Source organism: Protopterus annectens, chromosome 16.part0 (assembly GCF_019279795.1).
Source record: "Protopterus annectens isolate FY-2018-M chromosome 16.part0, PAN1.0, whole genome shotgun sequence".
NCBI classification, from domain to species: Eukaryota; Metazoa; Chordata; order Ceratodontiformes; family Protopteridae; genus Protopterus; species Protopterus annectens.
Genome location: NC_056750.1, coordinates 406,603,184 through 406,620,216, shown reverse-complemented (window position 1 = coordinate 406,620,216; position 17,033 = coordinate 406,603,184).

Here is a 17,033-nt window from a genome sequence, read left to right as displayed (position 1 = left end):
TACATTGAAACAATGGGGGCTATATATGTATGTCTCCCACATATGCAACAAAATCTATAACATTTAGGAGTTGTCCTTGGAAATCTTTACATAGATATTTTTATACCCCATGTAGATTCCAGAGATTTTTTGCTCAGGTAAACAACAAATGTTGATCATGTGATCGGGAAGAAAGAAGTAATGAGAAATATATTATCTGGGAGTGTAATGAGTTGGCAGAAGTTAAAGATTTCCTACAGACTGCTCTATCAGAGATGCTGGGTGAGCAAATTGATGTAACTAGGAAAATGATTTTTCTGAGCTATGATTCAGAATTAGAGTTGCCTAGTCTAATCCAACTGTACTAGAAGTAGTGAATATAGTAACAGAGATAAAACAACTGGAATTGGGATCTTTAGAAAAGGGTAGGAGCTAATTACATAAAAAAATGGTTATTGCCAAAACAATAGATATGGGGGAGGAATGAGGTTTAAGAGAAGGCCAGGACTTGGATGAGCTATGTAATGTCTGACTGACAATGAATGGGTAGATTATAAGTGATGTATAATGTTTGCACCTAAGATTGAGTCTGAATGGTTTGTGATATAAAATGCTTGCAACTGGGATTGTGTCAATATGGTTTGTTTTCATTTATATACATGTATGATTGCTTATGTCATAAGTGATAATGTAATAAAGATGTTTCTTTAAAAAGTGTGGATTTAAGTATAGTGACTAGTTTATAATCATCTGCAAGCTTGGTTAAACGGAGATTCCTGTTTTTGATTTGGAGGTCAAAAAAGTATATGTTGAATATCAGAGGTCCTAGCATAGGTCCTTTTAATACTCCATTGATTACTTTCATGCTGTTTGAGGATGTGCTTGCCACCCTCATTGTGTGAGTTCTGTCCCTTAGTCAAGTACAAAGTCCTCTAAAATACTGCTGATAACTCCAATGCATAGGCTAAAGAGGTAATCTTCACTCTGACATTTTTAATACCATAATTGAAATATCAGCTAAGACACAGGCAAACATACATTTATATAAAAGAAAGCCAAACAATATTAACATATTCACATTATACATCACATATATTCTTTTGTACAATGACTATCAATCTAACATTGCATAGCTCATTCAATTCCTGCCTTCCCTTAAACCTCACCTTTCCTACAAACATTATTCTTCATGTATTATCCCACAATTTCCATTTTTTCTATTTAGTCTACTCCTACCAATTTCTAAAGATTCTGTTTCCAGTGTTTTTCTCTCTCTCACAATATTTACTATTTTAAATACAGTTGTTTCGACTTTGATTTCCATTTTCTACTAATTCCTTTTTTTTTTGTTGGCAGTCGCCATACCTTTCAATCTCCTAGCCTAAGAAATCTGGACAAAGCCAAAAATAATCATGGGACAAAGACTCTAAAATAGGGGTAGATTTTAAATATTGTTCTTATAAACTTAGACAGTTCATGGAATAATATGTTTTATATTAACATGGATTTTCTAAAGGAACATCTAGTTTTTTTTCAGCTTTTATTAGCTTTTCTTTATTTTTTTCCTACATATCCATAGCTGTCCGAACATAATGTTTTTTAATCCATAGACCTAAATACTCCATTTATCATGTCCCCAAAAATATGGATACTGCAGAACCAATTCATATTTGGGTACATAGTTTACTGCTACAGCCTTTTTATCTTCATTTATTTATTTATCCCCCAAAACTTGAAACTGTCTCAAAATGGCTCCCAACACAGATATCTGTCCTTATTTATCAGGTACACAATAACATAATATGAAAATAAAGATTTATTTGCATTTGTTTGCTTGTTAAATTGCTTTTCTATCTGTTTTTCTCTTTAACTGACTGTACAGAAACATTCTTGGACCTGATTCCCAACATGGTATCCTGAGCTTTCTGTGGTGAATGGATTATATTTCTTTTGTCATATGAAATCACAGTTAACATGTCCAGGAGCAGCACCTTTAATCCTGTTGTGATGTCTCTAATTGTTCATTTCAGTTTTTGGAGCTCTGTCGCCACCTTCTGTAAAGTTGCAAAGGTGAGCCTTCTACCCGTCTTACTTTTTATCTCTGGACAAGATGCAGTGAGCTACGTGTCCTACTTTTTAAGAGACTTATTAATTTTACATATTTACAATATATATATACAGAAAGGAAGAAATTCAACATCACTGTTATGCAATGTTAGGAATACATTGAACCATTGAGGTTATCTTATACAATGAACACATTGAGTCTTGGTATTTCAATAGCAACATTTCAAAGCTATCCCAACCACTAAAAGTGTTAGTATGATTTTTAGATTTTATGTTGGTCACTTTCTTAGTTTTACATAGTATTGCTTTTAAATTTAAAAATTCTTTGAACTTAACTGAATTTGATTTCCAATTTTTTTGTAATAACTTTCTAGCTACTTCCAGGAGACTCCAGAACATTTTTTGTTATTTGGCTTTTACAGACAAAGGAAGTGGAACATTCGTTAGTACTATTTATCTCATTAAAGAACAATTGTCGGACCATAACCTCTTAAAAAAATACATGTGTTTTCCTGATATAGATTTAATTTTTCACAATCCATATACAGGTGGCTCCAGTCAGCTTTTATATCTTTACTACACCTCCAACAGACTGACAAAATCATCTTAACTAAATTTAGAGATTTTGTGGGGAGTAATAAACATTCTATGCATATATTTCCACATAAAAAATGTAATCTTAAACTTGAAGAAATTTAACTAATTGATTTAAGTAACAAAGTTTTATTCTTACCATCTTTTGAGTCACTCAAGCCACTACCATCAAAATGTTCCAAAATTTTGCATCAAAATTATTATTTATAATTAACTTATATAATTTGCATAAGCTTCCTTTTATAGGTCAGTTCACCTTCGATGATGGCATTCAAATTTTCATGTAATGGGGGCATAGTGTTCTTTCCTCTTCACTCATTTTATCTAAACATTCATTTAATTTTTTACTATTAGATAATATTAACTGGCCAACAGAGTCATTCAACTTATAGTCTGTCATTAGGTATTCTGGCAACTTACATTTTTCTTTTTCAAAGCAAGCAGACCACAATACTAATCCATTACTTTTTAGTAAATTCATTTAAACATTTGTTCTGAATTTCCTTAAATCTAGAGGTGTGTGCAATGGGAAAGCGCAACAATATCCATTTTGATATTCATGTAGTTTTAATAACATATTTGTTAACTGTTTTAAGAAATGATTTAATGTTTGAGAGGCTAATGACTGAAATTAATTTCCTTCTAAGGTGTATTTTATTAACCCAATGAAAGGATTGTTACACATTTCTAATTTATCATATTTGATAGTCTTCTAAGAATTTAGTAAAATCTGCTCCTGAATAGTTTCTATTGACTAGTATAAGTTGAGTCTATCCAGAGTATAATAGAGTTAACATTTGCAGCAATAGAATAAGATTCTACATCTGGGAAGCTAATACCACCATACTGCCATAATCTTAAATGATTTCTATAAGTAATTATTTGCTTTTTAGGATACCATATGAATGAAGTTAACATCTTTGCCATTTTCTTTAAAGTTATTTTGTCCAGTATTAGTTGGAATGCAATATATGCATTTTGGTAATAAAATCATTTTAGTAAGTACTAATCTATCCACAAAAGTAAAAAGAAAATGAATTCAGTTTTTTTAATAAGAAGTAAAACTTCAGTTATTTTTTCAAAATTAGTAATAATCTTACTCACATCTTGATAGATTTTTATTCCTAAATATTTTAGTTCTTTTCCTTCTCATTTATATAATATTCATCTTTTAAACTCACTATCTAGTAACTCATTTAACACTAAAATTTCAGTTTTATTATTAAATTTTCTCAGTGATACTAATTGAAACTTTTCAATTTCCTCCTCTATTTCTTCAAATGATGAAATTCCTTCTATGTTTTCACCTATTCACTGATATGAATTTAGTTATATGCACTCCAAAATACAAATCTTAAAAGGAGAACTTACGCAGTTCATTGACTTGTTTAGCCAATCAGGTTGCTTATCCTTTGAACCCCAGAAGTGAGGTGATGCATTCGAGCACACTTCCAATGCAGAACTAAATGCTTTTGCTTCATTGGCTGCCAGTACAGAGGATCTTTTATTTTTTTCACAGTGGAGGGATTCTTTGAATCCAGGAGATTCTAGCACTAAGGATTTGCCCAATTTTTGAGATTCGGAAATGGATTATGATAGACTTGGTGCCAAACCAAAAGGTATGATGCCAAAATGAACTTGTGTTGCTGCTGTTGGTACTAAAGAGAACTTTAAAGATTCCAAATCTGCTGCTCATGGTCAAAATGTTAGTTGTGGCATTTCTCCTGTTAATGATATTAAAAGTATTAATATGAATAACCCTACATTAAAACTTGTTACTTTTGGACTTGATACTTTCTTGGGCAAGAATTGTAACTTTAATACAGACTCTGTAGTTTACAATTCCGGTTTGGTTGACTGCAAGACTGACTGTACACTCAAGGATTTGATTTTGATTTTTGAGAAGAAACTTTTTAAAGTTAAGCACATACAAATGGGCCATGCTTATTTATCTAAATGGAACGTAAAATAGTCCCCCAAGGGTTGCGATTTTCTAAATACCCTTTGGGTTTAGATTATAATGAAGGTATGATTTGTGAGTTTAATCAACTGTTTGATAAGTTTGGTTTTGGGCTAAAGAGGCTGATTACTAAATTTTAATGATGCAGTTTTAAGCCAGTTGTTGTTAGATATTGATAAATTAAATGCTGATATCACTAATGATTTGATTTTTCAACAATGGAAAGGTTTTTACCAAAAGCAGTTTAAGACAGTTGAGAACAAATGTAGTGAAGTATATGAAAGGAAGGTTAAGTTAGTGAGATTTGGATCAATATTCCAGAATTGTAGCCTATTTTGTTAAAAAAAATTTGAGACTGGTAATAATGAAAACAATGAGTGATCTGGATACACACAAAGTGGTCACATAAACCTTTTTTTTACCAAACAAGTTCTCCCATAGACAGAGGGTGAGGTCAATCCAGAAATTTAGCTCAGACGAAGCACATACCCATTTATTACAAAATACAGGAACAGAACCACTCTGGGAAATACAGACAGCAAATGTGAATGAAGTAGTTAATATGTTAAATAATTTTTATATTTTTAATTATACGTTCAGATTACTAATACTCACTTTTCCCTTTTATCTAAGGGCTTGAAATTTGTTCTCTCAAGATGTTTTAATCTAGTTGATGTCTTAACAGAAATTAAATTATATTTTAGGAAGTTAAATTTGGCCATTCTTTTTAAGGAGTAAGGGGATGCTATGAATGCCTCTACAAATAGCTGTTTAGGTGACCTAAAGAAAAGTACTTATAATCCCCCCATGAATCCTACCTTAGTCGCTTTAGAAAAAGCTGTGATGGATGATATTTACAACTTGCAAGTTAAATAAAATAAGACTAAATTTTATTCCTATAATTTAAATAATGAAGAAAGGGATTTATTTGAGACATTAAGGCAGGATAATTCTATATGTATTATGAAACCAGATAAGGGTGGGGGAATTGTCCTTTATGATTCTCATAATTATTTTAAGGCTATGTTTGATATATTATGCAATTGTTATGCTTACCTTCCTGTTTCTGTTAATGAGATTAATATTAGTTATAGAAGAATAGATTGTCTGTTGGAAGAATATTTGCTTGACCAACGTATCTCTGTGGACATATACAACTTCCTTGAGGGTAAGTCTCCTATGGTGGCCACCATTTATGGTGTTTGGAAAGTTCATAAGAACTTGGATAACCCTCCTTTTAGACCTATAGTGGCCATCCAAGGTTACAAGACTTACACTGTTGGCATTCTTATTGACAGGTGGTTGAAGCCTGTTTTTTAAAGGTTTTAACCACCTTTTAATAGACTCTTGTGATTTTTTAGGTAGGCTAAAGAGTGACAAATGGTCCACGGATTTAATTTTTATAATGATAGGCATAATGAATTTGTTTTCTTCTATTCCTAAGGAAGAAGGTTTAGGTTATTGTTATAATAGTTTGACTCATTTTAACTTATTTGACACAGACAAGGTTAACTTGCTTTATGAACTTATGAGCCTTGTTTTGGAAAACAATTTTATTTTTTTTTTGAGGGCAAATTTTATGAACAAATAAAAGGGGTGGCAATGGGAGCATCCTGTGCTACTATTTTTGCTAATTTGGTGCTGGTAGAATGGGAAAATAAAGTGGTGTTCAATAGCATTTTTGTAAGTATATTAAGCTTTACATGAGATTTTTGGACAATTTATTTTATGGAATGGTCCTGAGCATATTATTAAAGATTTTATGGAGAATATTAATAATTCAGGTGACTTTTTTAAAGGTTCACTTGTGTATGATTGTAAAAATAAAAACGTGGACACCCTTATTATGAACACAGGGAAATGTTTTAAATCAAATATTTATAGAAAAAACACTTTTAGCAATGCTCTCTTAGATTTTACTAGCTCCCACCCCCTAAGCCAGAAAAAAAGTATAGTTAAAGGGCAGTTCATAAGAGCAGAAAGAATGACCTCCAATTATGAAGATGTTAAAAACCAAATTAGCAAACATAACTAGAATGTTAATTTCTAGGGGGTACTCTGATATTTTTAGTTGCAGACACCATGGAATATGTATTGTCCCAATGGGGAGTTCTATACAAGCCCCTCTTGGGAACAGGTGTTAGTATTTCTATGCCCCTTACTTTACATGGTAGGTATGAGAAGGCTTTTATTTTGCAATATGGCCCATATGCCAAGGAGGTTATTTTTTTTGTAATAACTGGGGTTTACTTAGAAGTAACCCTGATGTTTTTAAATTTTAGGACCTTTCCCACATTTTGTTTTTAAAACAAAGTTTTGTAAGTGAAGGCATGGTCAGTTCTTCTAGGTTTAAAGTCACTTCAGCATCTAGATGTGGCTGTTGCAGCCAATGTACATTTATTTTAGAGGATCCTTTTTTTTTCCTGGACAATACTCTGCAGTCTAAAGTGAATTTTATTAAAGGTAACCGTCTTTCTAAGGGAGTGATTTATTTGGCCAAGTGCACAAATTGTCCAGCATTTTATGTTGGTAAAATTGAGAGAGCACTTTGGTCTAGAATCTGCAAACATGTTTATGATATAAGGAAGCAGAATGTAAATAATGCTTTGTTTAGACATCTTAAGAATAGTTCCCAATGTAGCTGTTTTAAATTTGGAATTATAAACCAAGTAAAGGTTAACACCAGGGGTGGTGATTTTAAAAGTCTATTAGAAGCTAGGGAAACTAGATGGCAGTTAAAACTATTTGCTACACCCCGCCCTGGTATTAATGATGGTATTTCTTTGCAACCCATTTTTAAACTAAGGGCTAACAAATTTTATTATACGTTTCTTGGTTACAAGCATTTGAGTGGTCACTTTTTAATTAATGATGTCATTATTTTATTGGGTGTATTATTATTTAAAATCAAGTTTGTCCTGATCCTGGATTCTGATGAAGTCCAACTTTTGAAGGATGAAAGTGCTCAATCTTTGTTTAAATAAAGAGCTATTTTATTTGGAGTGCTTACAATTTATTCGGAGGTCCTTTGGCTGGAGCGATACTGTTTTTCTATTAATAATTTAATTGTCCTGTAGTTAGTAAAATACCATCTGCAAAATGCTATATTTTACATTAACAGTCCTTGTTAATTGAGGCTCCATCCAATTTTTCATTGCTTCTACTACTAGCTATAGATTTGATAACCAATGCAAATAGTAGAGTGGGACAAGGGGCACACGTACTTTGTGCCTTTGTTTAAAGTGAATCCTTGAGAAATGTAAGAGCCAATTTTAACATATGCTTTGGAGTCTCTATACAGGTTTTTAATCTGGAAGTGCAGACACTTCTAAAGTTTTATGTAAGTAGTTCTAATATACAGAATAAGAAACTCTCTTAATATCTAAGCTAATTAAGGCCAATTTCATTTTAATTCTTTTTTTCTAAATCTAAGATAGTTATTACTCTTTTTTGTATTATACAGTAATCTATTGACTATAAATCCTGTTTGATCATTATTAATTACTTTACCTACTATATCTTTTAATGTGGTAGTGAAGATGGAAGTACATATTTTATAGCCTACATTTAATAATGAAATAGGTTTATATGAGGAAACTGACTTATCTTTTCCTTATTTAATTATAGAGTGAGAGTACACATTTCCATGAGGGAGGAATTATTTTGTCACTCTTAATTATCCTGACAGTTTCACTCTGTAATTCTAAAATATTTAATGAATGCAAACTATATAATTTTAGACTATAACCATCTAACCCTGGAGCTTAACCATTTTTTTTATTTTAGGCTTCTTTAACTTCTGTTAGAGTAGTAAACTTATTCAACAGAGATATTTGTTGATCATTAAGTTTTTAGTAACATTTTTTAAATAGTTGTCAGTTTTGTAATCAGGGTTATTATTTTTATCTTTATTAAGGTCCTCATGGATTTTTTTAAATAGTAAGCATGTTCTCTATGTCTGAAGTAAGTGAGGATTTCAGATTTGTGCCTTTTTGCTTAATATGTTACTTATATCAGCAAATCTATGTAAAATATTTAGTCATCATATAACTGTGCAAGTTTATTTTTTTCTTAAGCTATCTACACTTTATGCATTAAAACTGATATTTTGTCACTTTTTAATGACTTCAGTATTATCTAATTAATTTCCTTGTTGTTCAAACCTCCCTTTGTGTATTTCATCTTGTATTTCTAACAACTCTCTATCCCACTCATTCATTTTATTACTAGCCCATCTTCCCATTCTGTCTTTAACATAGATTGTAAGGATCTATATCATGTTGTTGCGAATTCAAAATGTTGAACGTCAAAATAGCAAAAGTGCTGAAAACTCGAAAGTTCCATTTTTTAGATCGCAGTACAGTGAATATTGGGATATTTGCCCTTTTTTCCTGTCAATTCCAGTTTGCATCCCATGTGCATAAGAATAATGAATGAAGAAGAATGACTTGTCTTCTGCTTTTACTATTACATCAACTAAATTATTGTTACTAAGCCATCTGTTTAGTGCTGTAGCTGATTCTAGAATTTTGGCTTTTTTCAGTTCACTTATATCTTCTACATTAGATATGCAGTTAAAATTAAACTGCCCTTCCAATGACTTTGTAGTAGGTTTGAATGATCCTTATCTACTATTGCAGCTATTCCAGGGATCCAGTAAAAATTAGATAGTGTATAGAATTTGCCATTCTCTTTAATTATTACAAATGTATACATTCCTTTGGGATCATTAATGGATTCCACACTATAGCAGTTCCTCTCCTGTTTTTGTTAAAAGAAGCAAATGATAACATTTCATAAACTAAGTTACTTAAATATTGCGTATCTTTATCTATCAAGTTAGTTTCTTGCAAGAATATAATGTCTCCTCCATTTAATTTTAGATATCTCATTAATGATTTCCTTTTGTTGTCATTATGTAATCCATTTTACATTAATAGACTAGTAGATAAAAGATGAAAACTATCCATACTTTGTATTTTAAAAATTTTTCTTTTAATATTAATTTGATTGTATATAAGACTCTAAATCATTCTTCCAACACTGTCTTAACATTCCATATTTTTTAAAATTCTTCCTTTGTACAAGCTAAACTACTAAAACTCGTAAATAAAAACAAGTCTACAGCTGTAACTATATATTACTATTAAAAACACAACCTACCATGGATACCAAAATTCCTAGTTTGCCTATCAAATAGACAAACTGGTATAAAGCCACCTTGACTTGAAAATAAGTAATATATTATATAGAAGTTAAAAATAAGAAGCTATTAATTTAGCTATATATTTTGCCATTTAAAACCATTGCGCCGTTACCACATAAAAGTTTAATAATCCTCCTGCTATTAATGACAAATATGAAATAATCCAGTTTATACCTATTTAGGTAATAGTAGTATAAATTATCCATTAAATATTATTTAGTTAGTTGCTAACTCAACATCATTATAACTAAATCTCTAAAGAAATAAGTAAAACAAGGAAGGAAATGAACAGATAAAATTATCTGTCACTTGTAAGTATACAGATATCTTTCATACTTAACTATTATACAAATGGGAAATCAATGCACATTTATATTCATCATGCTAAAGGATATATACATATTTTATAGAGCTAACAAAAGCTCTCAACTGATTTTAACAAATATTGTATTGCTCTCCTACTTTGGACATGATAGAGTCTTCATGGGTTCTGTTCAAGCAGCTTTATTTTATACAAACACATCACTATAGAGGTTTACTGACTTTAACTTAAGCAACTTATATACTAACTAACAACTGTGATCATGCATGCTCTCACTGTGGCTGCTCTTACAAAATGGCACTAGAGAGTGCACGTGTCTGGGATTTATACATGTATGTACAGCCTTGACATGCTTCTTTAAAGATACAGCACACTTCACTTGCAATCTGATCTACATTGTGTAACACTCTTTATATGATAAATAACATATTTAAAAATCCATTACCTTATTAAACTAATTCTTAATTATGTACATTACTGAGGTCAAAGAGAATGTATTACTATTTCTGTGGAGTCCAAAATAAATTGCAGTCTATATTGTATTCAGAAGTTGCCATGTGCTTAATTTAAATTTCATTCTTCCTTTCCAGATTCAAACATATTCTACTTTTTCTGATTCAACAGTATAACACTCAAATTTCAATTATGAAATGAGTTATTTCAAGTAGTATTCGTGAATTTAATAACATACAATATGCAGAAAGCTTCAAAGTTCAGATGACCAATTTTTAAATTTCAGCTTTCAGGAAATTTTCAAATACTTTTATATGATTTTCTATGTAAATTATATGAGATCTGGTGCATTCACGTTTTTGCCATATGCAGTTATATGCAATGCATATCTTATAAGCAGGTTATTTAAATGCATTTTTCTGTCTTATTTGCCAAGTAATATTCTACCTTATTGTATATAACTTGCATTTCTAAAATCTCCCATCAAACAGCAATTTAATCATCAGCTTTTTGTTAGAGATTAAAGTATGTGTATATATTTTTAACTTACTGATACTGCTGTTTTATTAATCTTACATAATAGACATTTCATTCCTTATGCATATTATTCATAAGATGTTTACTCTTATTAATTCGGGTATTACAAGCAATCTTGACTCTAAATAAATAAATTCTTGCTTGTTTAATTTGAATGTGTGTGTTTAGATATTATGTGCTGTTCTGATCAAAGCTTCACATCCTGACATTAGAATTTCATTACAGCATGTGAAAATGACAGCTCACAGTGCAACAGCTGTTAATTTCCTCTGTAAGTTTCTCACTCTTCTTAATTCTTTTAAACTGTTCTAATCAGTAACAAACATCTATTAATATATACAGTTATGGTTAATAACACTACAGCTTAAGCTGTTAACATCAAGCAAAATGTAAACAAATTATGTGTCCGCAACAGCTCAATAGAAAACATTACTATAGTTTTTGATTTACCAATTCTTCACTTTAAAGAAAATAAAAATGTTATTTTGAGTAGATGTCTTACATATCCACCCATCCACAACCCCTTTTTCCCATTTTTACATGAGGTTGGGGTGTCACTTTACCAGTGACAATCATCTAGAGCCAAGGTTCAAAGAAAAAGAAAAAAGGCATCTGTGATGAACTTTGACCTAGACTTTCTTCAAAACAGCTGAAGAAGCAGGTTGGGAAGTAAGGCAAACAGCAATCCAGCATTCTCACTCAGCTGGAACACACTTTTATTCTCAAGGTTTTTTTTTAAGTATTACTTGCTGCATAGATGACCTACAAAAAGAATGAGTTACGCAGGAACAATGAAAACAAAATCACCAGCACTTTAACACTTCTAAGTAGCAAATTACCTAGATCTGACATTGTTAATCCAGCAGTGCACATAGTAAGGAAAGGTAAACAAATACATTTTTTAACTTGCATAGTCTTAAAATTACCACTTATAATTTTATGATCTTCTCTTTCAGGAAATATTTGTTTAACATTTAGAAATAAATTTAAAATTTAGTTAATAAAATATTTTGAGTCTTTTACTATAAAAATACATACTTACATTTGTTTTGAAACTTAAAGTTCAGTACAGACCCTTTACTTAAAAGATAAATCTATTGCTTCAGAAAATAAAAGTCATACAATCAGAGAATAAAAGCTACTTGTTTTTGTGCTTCCAGGAATTCAGCTCACCCTACCTCTTGAGGGATATGCTGTTCCAATCCATTTCTTCAGTTTTAATAAGGATTTTGTTTTGTTTGACAAAAGTGAATGCCTCCTCCAGTGTATTACATATTTTAGTTCCTTCAGTAAGAAATAATTTGGTCTTTGCAGGAAATACCAGAGTAGCTTTAATATTGTTCTTTTAAGTTCCTTTATAAGTGGTAAGCAGAAGTTTCTTTTACTCATTACTTTACTAGAATAATGATTGTGAAATCTGACATGTTTACCTATTTAAAAAAATCAGACTGGATAGTGCTGTTTTTAATATCTGATCTTGTTTAATAAGCTAGACATAAACTTAACTATAATTGAATGTGGTGGTGAGTTTTCCTTCTTCAAAAGTGCTCTCAGGGATCTATGTACACTTTCAATTCTAGAAAATAATGTTTCAAGTAGATTTAATGTTTTATGTAGCCAGTTTTTTTCTATGTTTATTATGTTGTTTCTCTTGTACTTTTCAGGTATACCATAATGTCTAATGTTATTTCATCTGTCTGTCTTATAAATCATCAATTCTATCAGAGACATTTATTTTGTTGTAAAAGAAATTCAGTCTGAGACTCGCCTTCAGTTATTTTTCCTTCATGATCATTTAAAGCTTCTTCCATACTGCCAGTATTGCCTTTTGTTGTTTCATAAGACTTTCTAAATATTCCATCTTCTTTCTGGTCTCTATTTTTAATACTTTCTATTTTGGTATCCAGTTTATCCATTTTAAGTAATAACATCCTGCATACTAAATATTGTGAATGAACCCTGAGAAATCCTGAGTACCATTTCTTGAGTTGCTCATGTTGAAGTCTGTTCTCTCTTAACCAAGCAGCTGAATTTCTGACAGGAAAATTACAGCTTTTGAAGAACTTGAAGATCTAAATCTTTTCTCTGACTATTAATGAATAAAGCTAGCTAACAGATATTTCCAAATATTATTTTTGATTATATTTTCTGTCAGAGAAAAGTTTTCAGTCACAGAGCTTTCACCAGTTGCTGCTGTCAGTAAGCTGTCTTGGCCACCACTTCTCAACTCTTAGTTCTGACCTTCAAAAACCATTTCCTAGACTGCCTATCTAAATGGTACTCTCTTCGAACTCTATGTGCACTACATAGTTCTATTTCAGTATTGGTAAGCCACCCAGCCATTTGCGTTGGCTCCTGTTTAAGCTTGCCAGGAGTTCTCTTCCCTCATCACTTTCCAGTGAGCACCAAATTTGAAGGTTTTCCAGTTTATAGCTTTGAGTTGATCCAGACACTTCTGTAGCCCTTTTTATAGTCTCTTGAATGATATCAGGCATTCTCCAGTTTTAGACTGCAGCACCTGCCTCTTGTTGTTAAGCTCTGTTACATTTTAGTGACATCAGCTACCCCTTTTCATGGGCTCATTACTTCAGCCATTGTACGTACAGAGGAGTTTATCCACTTTGTACTATAGTCTTTCTTTTAGAGATCCCATTATTTTGTATACACTGAACTCATTTTCACCAGCATCAGTCTTGCTGTCTAAAGCTGTTGTGCTTTAAAAGTTCCACTTAGCTGGTTGCTGGGAGATGGATCATTATTCTGCTCTGTCCATCTTGTTTCCAAATCATGAAGACCCCCTTCCTCATGTCTTTATTTTTTTAGTCCATTCTGCTTACCACTAGCTTTCATTCAGATAACATTGAGACCTTTTGTTCCCCTGGGAAGTTTTGCTTTGGACCTTATACCAGGATGAGAGCCAGTCAGAGAGAGCTGTCATACTGGAAGTATAAAGCTGTTTGTATTCCTTGTCTGTATCTATCTTCTACACATGTGGAGAATGGTCTTCTTCCAGTGGTCTTTGGGTCTGAGTCACTCCCCCCAAGACTGGGACCATCCATGTTTCAAGACTAGATCCTAATTGACTTCAGTCCAAGGAACTATACAACTACCCCACCCATTGCTTTAAGGAGTATAGACAAATATAGTATTAAAAAGGCCAAAGCTAATATAGTGTGATGTGAATAAAATCAAACCACAGTCCATGATTTGGAGAACACCAATAAGGGTTGGTGGATGAGAAGTAAAAATGACCCTCATCTTCTGACTTGACATGACAGATGTTTTGCTACCTACATGTTCTGCTTTCCATTCCCTCAGTGGGATTATTGTACTGTGGGGAAGTTTATTTCCGTGTTTTGCAGATTTAGTTGTAATCCCTTGATTTCTGTTAAACTGAATGTGACATATGCATGTCTATTTAGTTTCTGCTAAAACTCTTTGCTATGATCAGTATTGTATTTTTCAGCAGTGTTTATGTTGTCCAGTATTGCATTTCAGCATGTGTTGTCACGGAAATGCACAGTGTCATACACATTGTTAGTTCTATAGAACAATACAGAATAAAGCTATACAGAACAATGGGCTCAGAAACTGGTTATGTGGCCAAAAGCTTCAAGTATCAAACTGGTCACACACACAAATGTATCTCCCCATTTCACCTGCAGTCCTACTTTTGGTTCTCTGCATTTCTGATTTGAGGACATTTTTTTTTATTTCATCATATTCTGTCAGGTACACTTCCTTTCTTCCTTCCAGACTTGTTTATGATGCCTGATGTGAAGAACACCAATGGGCGGCAGGTTATTATACTGCAGGGTAAGTATGGGGAGATGATTATGGTAAAAGCACCTTTGGATGTAGGCAATATGGATGTTTTTTTGTTTATGGTTCAGCTTGCAGGCAGTAGCACTATTGTTACTTTCTATTTTGTTAGTGTTAATTTATAAGCACTCCTGGGAAGAAACTTCTAACTGGTTAAGTGGGGTATTTTAGTGGTTTTGGTAATTTATGGTTTTCTTTTAAAAAATAAATAAATAAATAATTTAAAAAAAAAATCACGATTCGAATTCCACTGTAGAATCGTAATGCATAACCATTATATATCAAATTATTTCAGAAGTCTCACACTCAATTAACTCTCTTTTATTTTTATATTGATAGATATTAGATGGGCTTTGTGGACATTTGTACAAGGATTTTGCAGTTTTGTATAAATGTACAGCGACATCAGCACTAATAACACATCCAAAGTAGGACAGGCAGTGCTTTATATAATGAGCAATGAAGCAAATAGGCAAGTGGACATCTCTTTCCAGTGATGCATGCACAGAAGCTGAAGACACAATCCAAAGAGTAGCTACATTGACATATTGTGTAAATCGTCTGAGATCTGAAAACATTACTTTAGCAATTGCTGCATTCTGCGATTAAGTAAAGCGTGTGTGTGTGTGTGTGTGTGTGTGTGTGTGTGTGTGTATGTGTGTGTGTGTGTGTGTGCAAGGTATTCTACATGTGATGATGTGCCCCTCAGCACAGTGGCACAAAGCAGTGTGCAAAGCTTTACAGCCATATAGTATTTGCAGCTGCAGTGCTATTGTGAACATCTGATGGAGGCATACAAGGGGAAAGAAGAAGGGAAGGGAAAAGAATGATAGAAAATGGGAGATATCAGTATACAGGGGTCGATAGATGATACAACTGTAAGACAAGCAGGGTTGCATGTACACATGTTAGTATGGAGAGGCATGGCATGGACACAGAGACCTCCAGAGGGAAGACTAATGGAGGGGGTTGAACACTGTATAGGGTGTGAAACAAGTGGAAGGTATCACAGTTAGCTGTGCATAAGGTGATGTAAGAGCAGCAGTGTGCCACCTTTCACCAAAGCCCAGAGGGACATTACTGTGGTCCATCACAACATAACTGACCAGGCTGGCTGGTGGTATGGGTTGCATCTTCTCCTGGTAGCCAGATAATTAGGGCAGCCTGGTGAGAGATTTGGCAATCCACTCCACCAGACTGTCCATCTAGGCCTTATATATGTCCACTGCTCTCTTCACCACAGCTTCCCTGGCAAGCTTCAGTTACTTTTGGACCACATTATGCAATAATGCCAGATTAGCTGATGGTGAGTGTCTCAGGTCCCCTCTCTGGTTAGGCACTCCCAGCAGCATCATCCTTGTGCTCCTCTGCTTCAGCCTCAGTAGGCACAGGCTGCAGCTGAAGTGTCTGCTGAGTTTGTCTGTCATTTGAACCTTCAGGGAGTAGATACAATGAGACGTTTGCATAAATGAAGATATTTTGATGAGGGACTAAATACATTTAAACACACAGAAGGGTTTATGAGTACAAACTACCCTGGATGGCTGCTATTCTCTCTTGCCTTCAGCACTAGGTGAAATTATTCATACCTCATTTTGCTCATGTTGAAAGAGAAAAGATCCCATCAAGGAACTACGGCTACTGTAAGATAAAGTACCAAAACATGCATAAACACAGTTCCATGCCTGTGTCCCATCTGCTTGACAGGTACCCTGTAAATATCTGTCCCTTGTGCATATGTTAGCATACCTGCACTGAAGTATGAACCTGGTGCACACAGGAGCACACCAGGTATTGTGCAGGCAGTCTGAGATGATGCAGCATAACCTCACTCTATAACAACACTTAGAGAAACCACAATAAATGCAGCTGGCATATTTAATGTGAGTGTCACCATCAGCTTAGCCTGATACTGAAGCACCACACTGTAGCCCGCACATATTTGCTATGCTGACCTTGGCAAAGATCTGACCGTAGCCTGGATAGTGAGCTAAACATAAACAAATACAGTGCAGTCCATTTACAGTATCATTCAGGGCATTGTTATTTAATCATGGCTACCTTTGCATGGAGTTCATCAAGGTTGCCACATC